Source organism: Canis lupus, chromosome 31, assembly GCF_003254725.2.
Source record: "Canis lupus dingo isolate Sandy chromosome 31, ASM325472v2, whole genome shotgun sequence".
NCBI lineage: Eukaryota > Metazoa > Chordata > Mammalia > Carnivora > Canidae > Canis > Canis lupus.
The window spans coordinates 25,255,147-25,276,158 of NC_064273.1; the positions used below are offsets into that span (position 1 = coordinate 25,255,147).

The 21,012-nt window shown below is 38.0% G+C and overlaps 1 protein-coding gene across 5 annotated transcripts in view; it reads right to left on the bottom strand.

Moving 5' to 3' along the window:
- GRIK1 (glutamate ionotropic receptor kainate type subunit 1) overlaps positions 1-21,012 on the bottom strand; it is a 361,362-nt gene that overhangs the window by 280,089 nt on the left and 60,261 nt on the right. The gene's annotated exons all lie outside the window — the stretch shown is intronic.

Below are 21,012 nucleotides of genomic sequence, written 5' to 3' on the forward strand. Positions count from 1 at the left end.
CATGACTGACATCCTTGTCTGGGTTTTGCTTAGTCTTAGTTTTGCTATAGGGGCCGTCCTGTGCCCTATAGGAGGTTTAATAGCATCCCTGGCCTTTACCCACTAGATGCTACCAGCAGCTCCTATTGTGACAACCACAAATGTCTTAAGGCATCACCAAATATCTCTTGGGGGGAAAAGATGCCCCCCACTTGGGAACCATTGCAGTAGTAGAACTATTTGCTACTTTTAGTTGTGTTTTTATTAATTAACCTGTCCAACTCAGCTTTTTGAAGAAAAAAAATAATCCCACTATGCTTTTCCCTTAGTCAAATGTATATGATTCATGGAAATGTCTGATTCTCCCATCTGTTAGAGAGTTGATAGTAAGTATTCATCGAGTAAATGTGTATTGAGTATCTACTATGTACTATGCATTCTTCTAGGCACTGGAAAAATAGATTTAATAAAATCAGGCAAAATTTCTGAAACGTATTTTCTAATGGGAGAAGCAAGACAGTAAGCAAATATAATATATAGCATATCAGATAAAGATAATGGTAAGGCAAACATTAAAGAAGCAATAAATAAGGAATGGACAGTGCTGTAGTAGCAAAGGATGCCTGGGGATGGGGCTGGGGTTATAATCTTAAATGGAGTGGTGAGGGCTAGTTTCATTGTGAAGGTGATTTCAGAGCAAAAATACCTTGTCAAGGTAAGCCTTAGGACCCTTGGCAGCATAGCTTTCCAGCCAGAGAGAAAAGTAGAGCCTAGAAGAAACCACATGCTAGCAATGATTAGGGATATCGGGAAATTTTGGGTTCTTGGAGTAGGGAAAGAAGTAGAAAGTGCTTTCAGAGAATGGAGTCATGCATGAAAATCACATATACTTTGTAGGTCATTGTCAAAGATGAAGGAATGATTGTCAAGTGAGGTCATATATAAAATAATGAAAACAAGAATGTTTTCGATTTCTTATTCAATTGTATTCAGAACCCTCTACATAATGATGCAAGGGCCCCAGGAGTGGTGTCTCTATAGTTAACCTTCCCTAAATATGTTCACACTCTTGATCATTCACTTCCCTCTTCTCTGAAAGAAAATTAAACAGCCCCCTTCACTCATATGTGGAATTTAAGAAATTAAGAAACAGATGGGGAAAAAAAATGAAGAAAGAAACGAACATATGGGGTTAAAAAAGAGAGGCAAACCATAAAACAGACTCTTAACTATAGAGAATAAACTGGGGATTGCTGGAGGTGAGATGGGCAGGGGGATGGGTTAAATGGGTAATGGGTAATAAAGGAGGGCACTAGTTGTGATGAACACTGGGTGTTATACATAAACAATGAATCACTTAATTCTACACCTGAAATTAATATTACACTATATGTTAACTGACTAAAATTTAAATAAAAACTTAAAACTACAAAAAAATTAAACAGTCTAGGAGGTCAGTCCTTTAAGATCTTGCTGAGAAATTGTTTTACTTAACTGATGTAGAAATGTACATGAAGGTGTTAATGGTTTAATAATGCTTCACCCAAAGACATTTGCATCTCAAAGAAAGATCTCCTAGAGAATTGACTTTTTGAATTGATTTTTGAATGCTAAAAATAGATCCTTAGCTTGAAGCCTGAAGTCTCCTTAACTTTGGGCATTGTGAGCCTTTTCAAGACTTGAACTTGTGCCCTGGGCTTAAGGTCATAGACAGTCATCTTATGTTATCAACTGAACAAATATGAATTGGAATCCTCTGATGTACTACTTATTGTTTTTAGAGCTGGAGGGGCAGTGATGAGAAAGAGAAGTTCCAGCTTTCATCAAATTATTTTCCTATAGAGTGAAATAGATACAAAATAAAGTAGTGAAATAAAAATGTGATATGTTACTGATAAGCACTGTTGAGACAATTAACATACAGAGTTGTCCTAGACAGTCCGCTTGTAACTTCAGATGGGCAGCTAAGAAAAGCTTTTAAAAGGAGTGATATTTAAGCTGAGATCTGAATGATGATAGGAGCAGGAGGAAGAGCTTTCAAGCCAAGGAAATAACTAAATCAAAGGCAACAATAAGTTTGACAAGAGAAAGAAGTGCATTGTCTCAGGCCAAGTAAATTATGTAGTCAGAAGAAACATGCAGTCAAAAAAGTAGGCAGCGGCCAGGAAGCTCTCATGACCCATGATAAGACATTTGTTTTGTTTGTTTTTTTCCTTTCTGTAATGGGTAACCAAAGGCGAGTTTTCAGAAGGGAAATGTGGTGCTCTAATTTCTGTTCTCAAAAGAGCATGGTTAAGGTTTGAGAATAGATTGTCTGGGGGAGTAGACATAGGAAAGACTTGAAATACTGAGACCAGTAAGAGAGGATGATGGTAGTGCAGGAAAAGAAAAGTGAAGAGATTGAGGATAATTTTTGGACACAGAGTCAATAGGAAGTTTTGATTGGATTAGATGTGAGGGATGATGATGAAAAGAATGAAGACCAGTTCCTAAAGTTTTGGCTTGAAGAACTGGGTGGTTTGGGATACATTTACTGAAGTGTAGAAGAGCAGGGATAAGGAAACACATTAGGGAGGAAAGGAAGAGATCAATCTTGGAAATGTTAAGTTTCCAATTCATGTGTGAACACCAAGTAGAGATGTCAAGTTGGCCATTGGTTACACAAGTCTGAACTTTCTTGGGAGAGGTCATGTCTGAGCTGCAGGTTAAAAGTCAGCAGCAGTGATTGGTGTTTAATACCGTGGGATTGGTAAAGTCATTCAGAGAGACTACACAGCTAGAAATAAGAGATCCTCGTGCTCATGCCTGGTCTACATCCAGAGAATACATGGAGGAAATGAGCTAGCACAGGAGACTGAGAAGTGTGGGTAGTGCCATAGGAGGACAATTATTAACATGCAGTGTCAGCGAGTCCAAGAGAATGAGGTAGCCAATTATGTTGAAAACTTTGAGGGTCAAGGGAAATGGCAGCAGAGAGCAGAGAAGTGGCATTTGATATGCCTATATGACAGTTACACAGCCTCTCAAAAGTATGCAGTGACCCAGGTATGCTGTAGATACACAGTGAATTCTTGTAAAATAAATTGAAAAGATACCTATAATAGAGGGTGATCATAGTAATGCATTTTTGCTGGCCTGAAAATTGTTCATTCTGAAAATCATTCTATCCTGAAATATTTACATATTCCATCCTAAGTGCCAGACACTGCGTAAGCACGTTGATAGGGAAGTAGAAGATATGGACATAATGTTTGCCCCTCTGGAGCTCACTTTCTAGTAAAGAAAATAAGACAATAATCAAGTGACAATTTATTTTCACATAATGATACATGCTGTGATGAAAATAGAACAGGGGAAACAGAATACAGAGTTCCTGAAGTGAGGGGAGGAGCTTACAGAAATCTCTGAAGAATAGGGTCCTAAAGGATGAAGCCAAGGCAGCTATGTGACATCGAGGGGAGTGTTATGGACAGAATGAAGACAAAGTTTAAGGCCTGTGGTTGGAACAAATTTGTCGTGTTTGAAGAATTTCCAGGGGCTCAATATTGATGGAATGGGGAAACAAGGTGATTGCTATGAGGTGAGTTGAGAGCTCAGTGGAGGACAGATCATGTAGATCCATGGAAAAGACTTTGAATTTTGTCATTCAAGGTATAATTGGAAGTCATCAGAAGGCTTTATGCCTGGTGGATATAGGTACATAATCCTGTATCAGTTTCGGAAATATAACACTAAATCTGTTCTTGATAATAGATTATAAAGGACGAGTAGCAACATGGAAACAGAGAGATTAATTTGAATGTTGCTGTAGTGATCCAGGCAGAAAAAGATGGTGACTTGAAGTAGGGTGATAGAAACGAGCAAGGTGGCAAATGGCAGAGCTGGGACTCCCATGATGAGCCTGACTTCAAAACTGTGTTCTTTTTCATTATTTTACACTACTTCTGAAACCAGTGATCCACCACAATTTGGTGATAATTCAGGAGTCGGTTCTGTAGATGTGTGCCAAATCACCAAGAACTTTCTCTTACAATACATAAATGTGACAAGCTTGGAATTTGTAAAGAGGTTTATATCTATCTGAGAAATAACAATGAAAACAGTGAGTTAAAACACAAAAAGAACAACTTAATGACTTAAGTGGGCATTTATCAGACCTTTTGTTATTGGATGTTGGCTATTTCAAGAAGACCTCTATTTCTGACAATAAATTATTTTTGTTGTTAAAGTTTTGTATTGAAAACTTAAAAGAATGAGTTTTCATAGTAAAATAAAAATAAAAATTAATAGGCTATTTTAGTTATAAATTGACAAGCAATAATCCTACAATTTTATATTGAAGCATATTTCTTTTCTTTGAATCTAACCTGGTTACTTGTAGACCTAGGATTTGAATTATTGTGTCAAGACTAACCACAAACCCAAATTGCTAAATGTCCATTATGACCTAGTGTCCTGTGAAGACAATCATTTCCCAATTCTCTGAGAAAAGAAAGGCAATCGAATGACCATTTCTCTGTTTTCCGTAAGAGGCAGACAATGGAGAATGATCCCCTCTGGACTCAGAAAAGGCAACATTCTTCAACAATTTCATCCATGATGCTCTGTACATGATCCTCCTCCACCACATCTTGTTTGCAGTAGCATCTTCTGGGTCAGAGACTCACAGTGTCTTCCCAGAACCTCTTAATAGTAGCATTGAGTAGCTGTCCATGTTAGCTCTTCTTCCTGAAGGAGCTGACTTCCCAGGGGCTACTCCTGTGGGGCCCCAGGTATTTCTTATTGCAGTTAGAAAAATAGTCAAGTCTCCATGTGGTTGCTGGACTGTTTAGTTCTGAGCTACCTAAAGTGCAGCAGTGTTCTTCAGAACTGCTTCATGAGGTTTTCCCAAGAAACCTGTTTAAGAAGCCATGGAGCTGCATGAGAGAAGCAGCCAGTCATACCAGATACCAAATCATGCCAAATCATACATGCAACTCTGCTGAGGTAGAGGCTGGCCCTCAGTTGGTGTCAAATCTCATTTTCCTTATTAAGGGAGGTTTGCTTCTTTTTTAAAAGATTTTATTTGTTTATTCATGAGAGACACAAGAGAGATGCAGAGACATAGGCAGAGGGAGAAACAGGCTTCCTGAGAGGAACCCTATATGACACTTGATCCCAGGACCCCGGGATCACACCCTGAGCCAAAGGCAGATGCTCAACCAAGGAGCCACCCAGACATCCCAGGAAGGTTTGCTTCAATAGAAAAGCCCTTTATAGCATTCTGGCAATATCAGAACCCACGTAATCAAGGGACAAAACCACAATTTCTTTGTATACCTTCCCATGGCATCAAGTGGCCCTAGCCACAGCTTTGGCGATTCCAAACTGGCTCAAGAGAGTGATATGAATTAAATCCTAGAATAGTTCAAGGATCATATCCCACAGAATCTCACACCTTCTCTTCTAGCCTCAAAGTATTATAGTAAAAAGATAGAAGTCTTCCATGGAAGTGTTGAGTGTAGAAGGTACTCCTGTCCCCTTTACATTGTAAAGGTGGAAAGGAAAATTTCCTTCAAACCCAACAGTGATGATCTTTGTTAACTGATGTTGAAGGCAGACGTGGTTTTCATTTTTCAGCATTACGGGAGCATCATTGGAGGTCCTGATTCTCTGATGACATTGCATTATTGTCTTATCAGGCCTTAGGGTGCTCTTTCATAATGTTTTGGCATTTGTCATCATACAGATCAGAATTTGAATTCTGCTTCTGCTCTTCTCTGACTGGGAGAGCTCAGACATTTATTGTAACTTCTGGATATCTCGGTGCTATTTTGTGTAAGGTAAAAATAATGATACCTAACCCATGCGAGAAGGTTGTGAGAAGTAAATGAGATACCACTTATAAAGCATGATCACTCATCCTGGCACACAGCGGGTATTCAATAGGTAACAGTGATTATTATATATTGCTCTTCATTCACAAAGGAAGAAAGTGAGGTGCATAAAGGAAAGTCACTTGATGTCTCATGAAGGCATGTTGTGAATCAATAAGAATCAAGGACTTCTAATATTTGCTGTGGGCCAGGGTTTGTTAAGAGACCAATAGCATACAAGTGAGATGTGTTGGTGTCTAAAGGATCCTTCCAGTCAGCACAGAGACTCCAGGGAAGATAAGAGGCTGTTTACTCAAGTTCTTTGATTGCTGGAAACCTCCCAGCTGCAGCTTGAGAGCCTTGAGCAGAGATACAGGCTGCTGCTGTCACTGCCAACCCGAGGAAGCAGCCGCACAATTGGATCACTCTCTTGCTGTCTTTTGGCTCAAGATAAGACAGATGAGAATGCCCACCTGCTGGGACACAAAGCCAACCAGACAGTGTCTGGCTCACAGGAAACTTCTATGCCCCTCTTGCCAACCCTGCTCCCACTTTTGATGCATTACCTTTTCACCCAAGCACCCAGCAAACCACAGAGGACAACTTATGTCGACAAATGTGTCAAAGATATTGTGCTCAACACTAGGTGGTACCCATGGTCTTTGGTATTGAAATGACGCCTTGACAAAAACTGATGTTTCCGATTGTTTCAGATGTAAAGCTTGTAGCTGAGACATGAGTATGACCTGGAGGAGGGGAGTAGGTAACTATTGCAACTTAGACTCTTAAATATATATATCTTTTAGAATTTTAAAATTTTAAAGTGAGAAAAGGAGTCTCAGAAATCATCTAGACCTGGACTATCCAATATGGTAGCCACAAGCTTCATGCGGCTCTTGAGCACTTGAAATACAGCTAGTCTGAATTGAGTGCTGTGTGAGTGGAAGATGAACATTTTGAAGTCTTAATAGAAAAAAAAGAAAAATATTGATTTTTAACATTATTACACATTGAAAATGGTAATATTCTGGATATAATAGATTAATAAAACATATACAATTTATTTCACTTATTTCCTTTGACTTCTTTCAAGATGGCCACTAGAAAATTTTAAATATGTGACTTAATTTTGTGCCTTATATTAAGTTGAACGATGCTGCTCTAGAAACAAGTCCTTATTTCATAGAGGAGGAGACTGAGGCATGGAGTAGTGATATCTGGAAACATATATGGTGTTTTACAAGTGTTCTGACAGGCAAATGACCACTACCTGTGTGTTAAGTCTCATTTTCCCTAGGAGAGATTTGCTTTCTATAGAAAAGCCCTTCATTCCATTCTGGCAATATCAGAACCCATGTAATCAAGGACAAAACCACAGCTTCTTTGCACACCTTCCCATGGGATCAAACAGCCCTAGCCACAGCTTTGTGATTCCAAACTGACTCAAGAGAGTGATCTAAACGAAATAAACCAATTGAGTAATCATTAGATGTTTTCATGATCATTTTTAGTTTGTATGTATGTATTCTGTTGTGCTTGAGATTGTAATGGTTTTGGTTAGAAGCATGTAAAATGCCACCTACTCCCATCTATTAAGTTACAAGACACTTGTATTAAAATTTATATTTATCCTTTACCTTTTATCCATAATTTTGAACTCATTGGTTTTTAATTGAAAAATGTTTATGTATACAATGGAATATTACTCAGCGATTAGAAATGACAAATACCCACCATTTGCTTCAACGTGGATGGAACTGGAGGGTATTATGCTGAGTGAAGTAAGCCAGTCGGAGAAGGACAAACATTATATGTTCTCATTCATTTGGGGAATATAAATAATAGTGAAAGGGAATATAAGGGAAGGGGGAAGAAATGTGTGGGAAATATCAGAAAGGGAGACAGAACGTAAAGACTGCTAACTCTGGGAAACGAACTAGGGGTGTTGGAAGGGGAGGAGGGTGGGGGGTGGGAGTGAATGGGTGACGGGCACTGGGGGTTATTCTGTATGTTAGTAAATTGAACACCAATAAAAAAAAATAAAAATAAAAAAAAACAAAAAAAAATAAATAAATAAATTAGCCAACATATAGTAAAAAAAAAAAAAATGTTTCTTTTTGTTTTTTTAACTGAAAAATTTATTGAGCTAATTATAGTTACACATTCAGCCTAAGAAATAATATAAAGTTCCCTTGTATATTTCAGGCAATTCCCTACAACATCAACATTTTGCAAAACTATAGCATATTGTCACAACCAGGATATTGACCTTGACAAGTTGCACCAATCATAAGGTGTTCCCAGTTTTGCTTGTATTCATTTGTATAGGTTTTGTACATGTTTTTCCAAAGTCCACACTTACATATTTAATTTCTCTGAAGCCATTGTAAATGGTATTGTCTTTAATTTTAGTTCTGTATGTTCATTGTTAGAATTATACTGAAATGTGATAGATATGTGTGGGTGTTTGCTCCTGTTGCTCTGCTCACTTATTGGTTGTGGGAGGACTTTTTTTTTTCCTGCTTGGGGTAAGTTCCTTTTTGGAATTTTCTATAGCGACAAGAGTTTTATTACTTCCTTTCCAGTCTAGATGCTTCTTATTGTTCTTTGCTGTATGGCACTGGCACACCTCAAGTTAAGTTGGTTCCTCTCTTTTCCTGACTTGCTAAGAGTTTTTATCAGGAATGAATAGTGGATTTCATCAAATCCTTTTTCTGTACTCAGTGATTTGATTATACGCATTTTCTTAGTTAGCCTGTTGATATGGTGGATTACATTGATTTCTTTGTGACTATTGAACCAGCCTTGCATAGCTGGAATAAATCCCACTTGGTCATGTTGCATACTTCTTTTTATACTTTTTGAATTCATTCTAAGCTTGTGCTAAGGATTTTTGCATTGAAGCTGTTGAGAGATATTGTTCTGTAGTTTTGTTGCTTTTTTTTAATTTAAATTTTATACTGTCTTTGGCCTTGCCGTCTGGGTAATACTGGCCTCATAATTATTTGTTTTTTATATGAAAATGTGTCTTCAGATTTTTTTTCCTCAAAATTCTAGCTTTAGATGATAGTGTAACCTGCATTTTATAATAAAATCGTTTATTAATCTTTTATTTAATTCTATGCTTTTTGCAGAAATTAAAGAAAAAAACATTGTAGCAGTGTTTAGTTTATTATCTAATTTATTGTTCATCATCATCAAACAGTAAAATAGAATTAATTAGCTCCCTGTGGCCTAAATGAAATTGAAGATCAAAATCCATGGTATGTAGGGATTACCCTAGCTCCCCAAGGTCATGGTGTGTGAGTGGTATGGCTCATCTTTCTATCCTTCTACAGATTTCTTCATTTACCATGATATCTGCTGGACTTTACATCACTTGTTTTACTGTAAGAAACAAAAAATTGATATTTGGAGAGAAGCAAAAGGCAAAGATTCAGGGAATATAGGTCTTTGCTTTTAATGAGCCCCTATTTGTAAAGACAGATCAGTCAAATGGCAGCTGCACAGAGTATTTATATTTATGATGGAACTGTCTAGGGTCTGGAATTGAAGATTTATGTGTTATGCTGAGCTCAGATTAAAACTAAGTACCCAGCAGCTGAATTTTTTATGGCAACATAGACCTTAACATTTGATCCACTAGCAATAGTTTAATGATGATGGAATATATATATATATATATATATATATATATATATATATATATTCGACCAGAGTCCTCTGAAAAAGACCAAACCCACACTCAAGCCTAAAAAGCCAGGATCCAAGAAATGGGGAGCCAGGAGTGGCCTGGCTGCAGCGACTGAGGGAGATCTGGCTAGCTGTGACCCCAGGTCTCCCCCACCCAGCCTCTCTCCACCTGAGTCTGAATGGGATGGAGCTGCTGAGGCCAACACGAGAGGCCCTCGCCCCAACTCTCAAGTGTTCAGCAGGACCTGGAGCTCCAACCTCAGGGCCATTAATAAAGTTTGCTTTGCCAGGGAAAAAAAAAAAAAAAACTCCATATCTCTCTATATATGAATCTGGGTATTGAAATATTCCACACATATTGAACCATAAAATTATTTTGATATTGTTTTTGTGAATCACATTGTGAGACTTTATTTTGTTTGTTTGTTTGTTTATTTATTGGAGAGAAATCCCACACATGTGTGCAAACAGGGGAGGGGCAGAGGAGGGGCAGAAGGAGAGGTAGAGTGGAAGACAGAATCTTAAGCAGGCTCCATGTTCAGCATGGAGTGGACTCAGGGTTCCATGCAGAGCTCCACCCAGGGCTGGGTCTCATGACACTGAGATCATGACCTGAGCTGAAATCAAGAGTCAGATGCTTAACTGACTGAGCCATCCAGTCACCCCTGTATCCTGAGACTTTAATGCCTGAATATCATACTTCATATTTTCCACACATTAATCTGCACAAGCATCAATTGAGGAGTTTTATAAAAATGCTGATTTGGGGGCTCAAATGTTAGAAATTCCAATTCAATAAGTCTGGGCATAGAGAACCAAAGTCACACATCAAGTTTCACTAGCACCTGGACTTTTTGTGTGTGGTTGCCCAGAACTGCCCAAAATTATGTAAAATCAATTTGTGCTTTACGAGTTAATTAAACAAATAACAAAAGCTTATTTTATAAAAGAGAAATTTCCTATCTACCCACCAAAATCCTAGATTCTGATTCCCAGATCATCTGCTTTTAAAATTAGCTATTTCATTTGGCAGTCACGCACATTCCTAAATCTGACTTTTGTACTACTATCTTGATTCTTTCTTTGATATTGTATTCAAGAGGAGGCTATAACTCACTTAGAAACAACGGGTATATTTTTTTCTTATGTCCTCTCATTCTTCTAATGTCGTTTGTCACAATTTAAAAAGAGAATCGAAAAAAAATAAAAATAAAAATAAAAATTCAAAAAAAATTCAAAAAAATAAAAAAAACAAAAAGAGAATCGAGTCAATGTTTCCACTACCACACTTATTTAAATACCTCACCACTAAGACATGTAATGAACAATTTCATTTTTCCCACAGGTCTTTGTATTGTCGGTTTTTTTTTTCTGCAGGTAATTTTTTTTCATTTGTTTAGCTTTGTACAGATAGCGATCACATTTTCTTCCCCATCTCTCTCACAAACTTGCATCATCTTTCTCACCAAGTCGAGCATATGAAATAGTCTGCTTGATTCCATTGTTTTGCCTTGGCTATCCCATCCCTGTGTCCTTTCATCCCACTTCCCGTGTGAAAGAGTCGCTTCCTAAGTTTGCAGTATCAGGGAGGCTCCCTTATGCATGACTTTGAAGGTTGTCTTTGCTGCTCTTTGTTACTTGGATTTCCCCTTATTTTGGGGAAGTTTATTCAATGGAAGTTTCCTAAGACAGGGTGCATTTAAGGTACAATTTTGAGGCATGTATTTGTGATAATGTTTCATTTTGCCATCATGCTTGATTGATAGCTAGGCTTATTAGAAATGTCGAGTTAAATATTATTTTCTGTCAAAACTTTAAGGCATAGGATTTCATTATTTCTTCTATTTTCCTTTGCCACTAAAGCCAGATGTTATTCTGATTCCCAAGCATGGCATGCAGAACTTTTCTCATATTATTTTTGATGACTTCATTTATTTTCTCTGAATTTTGCCTTCCTAAATAGATCTCCCAATTTTGCCCTTCTTCCTTCACTTTTCACTTATTTGCTCTTTGGTGTGACTTTCTGAAAGAATTCTAAGCTTTACCTTTTAGTCCTTCTATTAAGTTTTATTTTAAGCATCATATTTGTAATAACTGAGAAGTCTTGTACTGTTAAGTAAGAACATGGATGCTATGTCTAATCTTAATAATAGCATAGCTTGAACTTTTCTTCTGTTCCTTACATTGCTTTTGTTTTCTCTGTTTTTTCCTCCTTCTTTGCTTATTTTGCTTTTTCTTTTTATTGCAGAAGTTTCTGTGAGTCTTTTTTGTGCATTGTTCTTAAACTCTGACTGGTGCTTGGTGGATGTTACTGTAGGGAAGTGCTTCTTTGCTCAAGGGGATGTGTCCTCAGGGGACATCTAGTGGAATTTAAGACATTTTTTGATTGTTGTGGTTGGGTGGGGGATGCTACTGGCATCTGGTGTGCAGAGGTCTGAGATGCTGCTAAACATCCGATAGTGCACAGGACAGTTCCCCAGCAGAGAATTGGTTTGCTCCAGTGTCAGTAGTACCACGACTGATAAACCCTAATGAAGGGAGATGAGGGGACAAGGTGCCAGCTATTCTGCTGAGTTCTTCCACATATTAATGTGTAAAGGACTTTATTTTCCTTGTGCCAGTCAATTTTTATGAAGAATCCTCCAAACTCTTGCCTACTTTAGTGGAGTAGAATGGTACTTTAGGAATGCTATTATAGGTGCAATTTCCAAAAAGCATTTAAAATTGTTATATACTATAATTCATTTCAAATATAACTGATCAGCATTGATTTATCTTCTCTACCTTCCTCTCACCCCCAAATAAAAATATCTACTCTCTGGGATTCTATTCATCTCCCATTCTACATTTCCTAAAAATATTCATAAATTCATTAAATTTGACCTTTCTCATGAAAACACTTTCACGCTACTTTCCAAAGTAAATATGTAATATTCTGGTTCCAATTTGAGAGGTAATAATCAGCCTTGTTGGTTCTATCACAGTAAACACAATGAAGAGAAGCAGATTTCAACAAGGACACTTGCTTTGCAAGTGTTGAGAACCTCAAAAATGATATAAACAAGGATTTTGTTGCCCAGATTAATGGGCATATGTGTGAGATAGTTTGTTCAGCCTTTAATAATGGAGTGTTTTTAATTAATGACATAGGAAATATGTGCCATCATAATCACTGACAATCGCAAACTAATTTTAAAGCATATTTTAGCAACAATTTTCAAAATAAAATATGCATATATCCTTTGACCCAGCTATCCCACTTATACAAATTTACAGTATGGGCATGTCCTCTCCCCCAAAATGCAAATATACGTGTATAAAGATGTTCGCTATTATTTGTGATGGATAGCAAAAGTTGGAAACAGCCAAAATGTGCATTACTAGGTGACTGGTTGCATTAAGCACACAAAGCATGATATTTGTATGCAGTGCCTTACTCTGTGGTCATTTAGTGCAAGAAAAATCAACATGTGCTGATAGGAAAGCACATTCCATGTTTGTCCTAAGGGCCAGAAGAGTTTTTTACACTTTTAATTGATTTTAATTGCACAGAAATTTCATTGAAAGGAAGTTTGTGAAACTTACCTGCTTTTATTTCTGAGGTGTAGAGTTGGGAATTAGGAGGAGACAAAATTTCTACTTTTCAATTTAATCTCTTAGGTATTTTGAAATTCTTACGTTCTTTTTTATTCCTAACAAGGAAAATCACAGCCTGGACACTTGGCCATGATGGTGACTTATGTGTTTAAAGTTTGGGAGTGGAAACAAAATCAGTGGGAAGACACTTTAAAGATTTTATTTATTTATTTTAAGGGGGGAAGGGCAGAAGGAGAGGGAGAAAGACTCTTAAGCAACTCCACACTAAGCATGGGACCCTGTGAGGGGCTCGAGCTCACAAATCTGAGATCAAAACCTGTGCCAAACCCAAGAGCTGGACACCTAGTAGTCTGTGCCAGCCAAGCAAGACACTTTGGATGAGGAGAATATGTACAAAAGAATGCAGATGTGAAAGATGATGGCATGCCGTTAAGAAGAATATTAAAATAGGAGTCTGGCGCACATGATTGAAATGGTGTTTCAAAGTATTAGTCTCGAGGAAGAAAACAAGTTTTAGCTCAGTATTCAAAATCAGTTCTGATGTTTCTTATTGCAAGAAGTCAAGAGGTGTTTAGAGTGGAGAAAAATAAAGTTCTTCAAACACGGTACACTTGAATATCTACATGTCCTTTCAAGTTCTGTGCTCATTTTGGTTCTTTCAAGTGTCTAAATCATTCAATGCATGAGCCTCATGCAGCTGTTTGAGCCCAGTGAATGGTCAATAGATTTATATTTTGTTTTTACACGATTAATAAATGGCAAACAAAGCATGTGAGAGCAAAGGGATAATGGCATTCTCAGCATATGTTCAATAACCCTTTATTAAATACTCACAATCTCTTGTTTCCAGTGCAAGGAGTGACTTTTAAGTCTGTTAGAATGTACAAGCTTTGAGGACCACTTGCTTGCTTCTTAGTGTGGAGCTGCCTTAGTGAGTTAGAATAAAGGAAACTTGAGGACAAAAGCTATAAAGTGGTTTCTCACAATCAAAGGAAAAGAGGCAATGCTAAAGACGAAGAAGTGAAACATAAGCTAAGTTTAAAAAAATAGGACAAAGTGAGGAAAAATAAGAAAGGAGAGGAAGGATGGGTTGGAGCAAGCCGGAGACCAGTGGAACTGGAGAGAGGGGGAGGGGCCAGAAACTCTTGCTGTGCACCTGATTTATCCCTCTAGAAGTGCTCCTGTAGTGGCAGCGTTCAATTACCAAAACTTCAAAAAAGGCCAGAGAGGAAATAATGAAGGACAGAGAAAGAGGCTTTAAGACAACCAGGTGTGGGGAAAGAAATGCCTGAGAGATCCCTCCACCTTATATCTGCTTTTCTATAGCTCCTTGGAGTTTTTCTCTAAATCAGATCTGAAAAGACAGTTGCTTGGTTTGTTTGCTGTTTGTGTAACTTTTATTTCTAAGGTAAGTGCATACAAACCCTAAAAATACAGTTGACCCTTGAACAATGCAGGGGAAGCCGATCCCCAACAGTCAAATATCCACATACAACTTTTGATTTTTCCCAAGCTTACCTACTAATAGTCTACTGTTGACCAGAAGCCTTTGTGATGATGTAGTCATTTAGCACAGATTTTGTGCATTATATGTATTATGTACTACATTCTAAAATAAAGTAAGCTAGAGAAAAGAAAATGGTAAGAAACTCACAAGGAAGAGAAAATATATTGGCAGTGCTGTCCTGTATTTATGAAAAAAAGTCCACGTATAAGGGGACCTACACAGTTCAAACCTCTGTTGTTCAAGGGTCAGCTGTTTAGTGGAATGAAAAGTAAATCTACTTTAAAGCAAGGCAGTCTGGTATAGCGCTGTCATCCTCTGTGTAACCAGTAAGATCCCACAGAAGTCACTTTTATTTTTTATTTTATTTATTTTAAAGATTTTATTTATTTATTCATGAGAGACAGACAGAAAGAGACAGAGATACAGAAAGAGGGAGAAGCAGGCTCCATGCAAGGAGCCCAATGTGGGACTCGATCCTGGGACTCCAGGATCACGCCCTGGGCCAAAGGCAGTTGCTAAACTGCTGAGCCACCCAGGTGCCCCAAGAAGTCACTTTTAGAGGGAAAACACTGAAATCCAATGGGGAAAGAAATCTGGAAGCTGTAAGATGCTTTGGAATCTTTTCTTCCAGTTTTGTTGTTTTCAGAGATCTTTCTGGACTCCTGGGCCCAATAAAATTTCTCTACAAACAGATTTTTTTTTTACTGATCTTTATTTTTCTTTATATCCATTTTTATGGAGCAAATGTTTCTACCGTGGTATTTGCAAAAGCAATCCTGGGCACACATTAAAGTTATAGAACTGGGACCTACTATATACCAGGTTTACCCTAATGAGAAATGCCATTAATAGTTCTGATCTTATTTCTCTCTTTTATTCATTGACTCTGTTTTACAAATGCATACTGAAGCCCTGCTAAGTGGCGTGAAAGAAGGCAAAGAGTTTGCTCTGGAATAATGGGAAGGCATTGGTGATTGATGGTGTGGTGGTGGAGGAGAATTGAGATAGGGTGCATGGAGAAGAATTTGCTAGTGGGTGATACTTCAGCTGAGAACTAATCGTAGTCCCGGTTTTATGCTAAGGGTTACTTGAAAGAGCTTTGTGTCTGACGGTAATGTGGAAATGAGTGAGTATTCTAACTTGCATTGCTCATAAACAGGGGCCACTGTCAATGCTAAAAGTGGAATAGAATTATACATGAACCTATAAAAACATACACAAATTTTTCTGCTTGTAAACATTAATTCATGCTTGTCGTAGAAAAATAGATATAAAACATACTAAATCTACAAACAAATCTGTAATTAAACACCCCCCCCCCCACTGATCCGATTTTGAAGTATTTCTTTACTATCTTTTTTTTAAGGTATATCTTCACCCCCAATCCCCATAACTGAGTAGTATATTTTTTAACTTACATTTCTAAATGGTATAAACTGTGCTTTTTGCAGATTCTTTAGTGAGTGTTGCCAGATTCGGTGAATGAAAATACGAAACATCCAGATCCATTTAAATTTCAGATAGACAATAACTTTTAAGGTTAAGTATGTCCCATGCAATATCAGGACACATTTATACTAAACAAATTATTCATTTTTTTAATCTGAAATTCAAATGCAACTGAACATCCTGTGTTTTATCTGGCAACTCTATTTAAAACACATAGTGATTATAATTTTAAATGTCCTCAAAATATTAGATTACATTGATATATCATAATTGAGCGCTTATCCATTCCCTCTTCATTGGAAATACATATTTTCAAAATTTTAATTCTGATAAGTGTTGCGGCCTTTTACATTATTTCCCAATAGAGATGCCTCAAAATGAAATTATTAGGCCCAAGGGCAAAAGCAAGCCTTTCAATTCATAACAATTGCCAAATTATACTTGCTTTCATCTTTTCTCTGCCAACATTAAAATTACTTTTTATAATCCTGACCAATTTAGGTGAACTATAGCGTACTTTTTTACACTGAATAAAATATATTTAATATAATGATTTTGTTTTAAAATATACTGCCTCATTATTTACATTTTTAAAACAGTAAATCTCTATTTAGCCACTCAGACCTGTGTTTCTTCTCTGATATGTAACTTTGTATTTAACAGAGTGCCATATTCCAATTTGTCCTGTTCATATTTCACTTATCTCTTCCCTGAATTCAGTCTTGCTTTCTACCAATCTCTATAACATAGCCAAAATTACATTTATAATATAACTGTGATCCTATTTCTCTAAGCTTTAAATGCATCATTGACCTACTTCCTCTCATCCTCTTATGAATGGGATTATGTTTGAGTGCCTTGGAGACCTAAGACCTTCAATATCTGACCCGCCTGGTTTTGTAGCTCATGACCTACACATCACATACCAGGTTCCAGTCAAGTGGACTAACTTGCAGTTTCCCAAACCATGGGAGGTCCCCTGCACATGCTCCCCCAATGCCAGCAATGACCATCTGCCTCCAGGCAGACCTTCAAGGTTTGGCTGGATTGCCACCTTCACTATGATCCCTCTCTTGCTCTCCTGGGTCTGCTGGGATAGAACTGATATCCCTCATCCATCTTGCTTGCGCTCTTTCTTTCCTGGAACTAGACCTCACCAGACAGCTTCCTGAGGGCAGAGACTGCACCATGTTCAGCTGCTTTCATGGTCTGGTGCAATGCCTGGAACATGGTGACAACCAATTTACCATAACAAAAATAGTAAATCTAACACTTTTGAAACATGTATAAAATGTGGGGTGTTCTGCAAAGCTCCCCATATCTGTATTAGCTCACTTCATATTTACACATACATGTGTCGTGATAGTGCTGGTGGTCCAAGCAATGCATGATGTATGGAGAAAAACAAGGACCATGGACTCAGAATTTTGAATGTGGTTCTTGGTGTTTATTCAAGATCTGAACACAGGAATTGATGAGGGGATGTGACTACTAGCAAAAGCCAAATCTTAACACACCAAATGTACAGCATCTCTTCAGCATATGTTCATACTCAGAATCCTTTTATGTCAGTGCCACAAAAAACTGAGGACTACTAAACTCAACATATTTTTGAGCAGTCAGGTAAAAGCTTCAGAGAGGAGGTGGGATTTCTCGGGGTACCAATAAGATTCAGATTAGAGTAAATGGAAAGAGTTCTAGAGATAGTGAGGGAGGTTAGCCCTAAAGCATATTTAGAGACATATAAACTAAAGTGTCTAAATGAAATGAAAATCATTGCATAGAGAATTGGAAGGCAAGTCCTGGAAAAGAGGAATGTTTGAGTGAGAAAGGCTGTTAGAGTCACTTGCTCAACATTTCCTAAAAAGGACTATTGGAACCTACTTATTGGTGGAGAAGAGGCATTTCATAAAATCATTTCCAATAGTAGAGTAAATTTGACTGATTTAAACAAAACCTTATAGAGCTCTGCATGTCAGGAGATTGGGAAGTTTCTCAGGGATTTTAATATGCTAAATGCCCCTGACACCCCATAGGGAAGGATTAGAGCAACCCTATGTGTAAGAGCTGAGGACCCAAAGTCTGATAGACCATGGTTCAGATTCCTGTTCTGATACTTACCTGATATCTTCCTTACCTTTCTAAGCTTTGGTTGGCCTTCTCACCTACTAATCAGCTGTGCAGAGTTGTGAGGATTAAATAATATGAAGCATATGGTGGTCCTAGTGTCTGGCACAAAGGAAATCCCTCATGAACAGTAGGTACTTCATGGTCATATTATTCAGCATCTTCTAACTTAGTTGATTGGGAAGCCCCTTTTCACTGAAATATATTGTGGAATTCTTGTTCTAGTTCAGTACTGCCCATAAGAAATTTTGGGACCAAAAAAAAAAGAAGTTTTGGGACCAGTTTTGAAGGGCCATGAGTATCTAAACAAGGATTTAGACTTTATCCTATAAAAAATGGAAAGTTTCTAGTTGACCAGGGGAATTATATTTTTTGAAGCTGTGTTTGAGTAAAGTGTCTAGAAATGGATATAGCAAGCAATTGGCAGGTAAATACAATAGCTCCTTATATGGAGTCAGGAGCCACAGCGGGGTGGAGCAACTAGTGATAAGGTTGGACGGGAGACACTCCATAGAGCTACAGATGGAGAGAACTTGGCAACTGATTATCCATGGGTTGTCGGGCTTCCATACTTTGTAAACACAACAGATATGTGATTCATGATTGCCTAGCAGAAGCCCCCTATTTCAAAGTCTCCATTTTTTCCCCTAAACTATTATTTATTAAGAAAAGGCATGCTATCGATTTTACAATTTTTCTGAGTATGTATCAGACTTCACATAGAATAGTTCCAGTTTTTAAAAGAAAAGTGTGTGTACACATAGTTTATTTTGTCAATTTTCTCTTCTTGTTTCCTTCAAAATAATTAAGCTTGCAAAGAATAAATTTATTTTTACCTCAGCTCTGCTTCATCAATACTCCTTGCTAATTATAGCCTGTTTTCCCCGGACATCTGAAGATCAGATTACTGTTTAGTGCTTCTGTAATTGGCTCAAGAAAACACTTTGAGTTTCTAAGCCATCATTTCCACCAGGTTTCCTGGTAGAAATTATTACTCTCCTTCCTCAGTCAGTGATGCATTGAAATCAATAATCACTAAACATTTCCCAGATGTCAAGGGAATCTCACTCTAGGAGAGACGGGAGAGCTGGATCTGGCTCCAGCATATCTTTGGTTTGAATCTCTGCTGTATTCAATGTTGCCATTTCTATTAGTTGTCACCTATGCTGGGAGATCCCAAATACCCTTTGCATTCAGTTGCAGTGGCACCTCCAATGGGCCACAGCCACCATAGTGGTTTCCATCAGATCTCATGGGGTGCTTTCACTTAGGGAAGATTCTAGAAACAATGAATCCCAGCCATTCCCCTTCTTTCTCACTTTTCCCCTTTTCCTTTTCCACATCTCCTAGTCCTCTGTTTCCCTTCTTCCTTGTCCTTTTTTTCTTCTTTTCCTTCATTTTTTTTTTGGCCCCTAGACACTTAGAGCCTATCATGACCCAAGTACCATCCTAGGCCCTTCATATATTTATCCTAATTGAACCCGCTTACAGCCTTCTTTTGAGATAGCAATTATTACATCCATTTTGGCGATGAACAAATGAAATCTCAGGAAATCCACTGAGATTCTGAAGGCTGGCTGATTCCAAAGCTCATATTCTGACTCCTGAGAACAGTGGTGGCAACCGCTCATATTTGAGGTTCCCTGTCATGACCTATGATGGCCTTCCTTGGGAGGAGTTTTGAGAGTCACTGTTGGAAAAGCTGGAATATCTATCTGGCCTCTCAGTCATTTAGAGAGTATAGAGTTGCCCTGGACAGCCACTCAAGTGCAGGGTCCCACCTGAGCTGCAACTGTCCATGAAACGAAAGGCTTCCTCAAGGGCACCTTTGTCAATTAGGCACATGTCACCCTTGAAGTGGTCCCAGTCTGCTTCCTGCAAGCTGGAGACCCAGGAAAGTCAGTGGTGTAATTCAGCCTAAGACTTAAGCCCTGGGCAGCCTGGGTGGCTCAGCGGTTTAGCACCTACCTTCAGCCCAGGGCGTGATCCCGGAGACCCAGGATCGAGTCCCACATTGGGCTCCCTGCATGGAGCCTGCTTCTCCCTCTGTCTGTGTTTCTGCCTCTCTCTCTCTCTCTTTCTGTGTGTGTCTCTCATGAATAAGTAAATAAAATAAAAAAAAATAAGACTTAAGCCCAGAGAACCTGAGATTTAGTCAAGTTGACATAAAATCAACCAGCATATAGATATATGTGTATACATATATATGATTATATGTAGGATATACATATATGGTTTTCCATATGTGATTTCACATTTATGGTTATATATATGTATACCCTGGCACCTGTTGACTACTAACTAGGTACATAGATGATTTGTCCAGACAGTTGAACTTGGTTTGTTACATATAAAGAATTGTTAATAATATTTAACCTCATATGGCTATTGAGTAATTTCATAAAATAGCTTATTGAAAGTGCTTAAGGTGGGACGCCTGGGTGGCTCAGTGGTTTAGAGTCTGCCTTCGGCCGAGGGCATGATCCTGGAGTCCAGGGATTGAGTCCTACATCAGGGTTCCTGCGTGGCGTCTGCTTTTCTCTCGGCCTATGTCTCTGCCTCTTTCTCTCTGTGTCTCTCCTGAATAAATAAATAAAATCTTAAAAAAACAAACAAAAAGAAAGTGCTTAAGGTGATACCTGAGATGACTAAATAATCAGTAGCTTATAGTAATCTCTTTTTCCTTTCCCATTTTCTTTTTTTTCCTTTCCCATTTTCTTTACATCAAATACATTAATTCTCCCCCAAACTATGGCAATATATTTGTATCTCAATGTTCCAAGTTCTGAACGCTGTAATTATCTT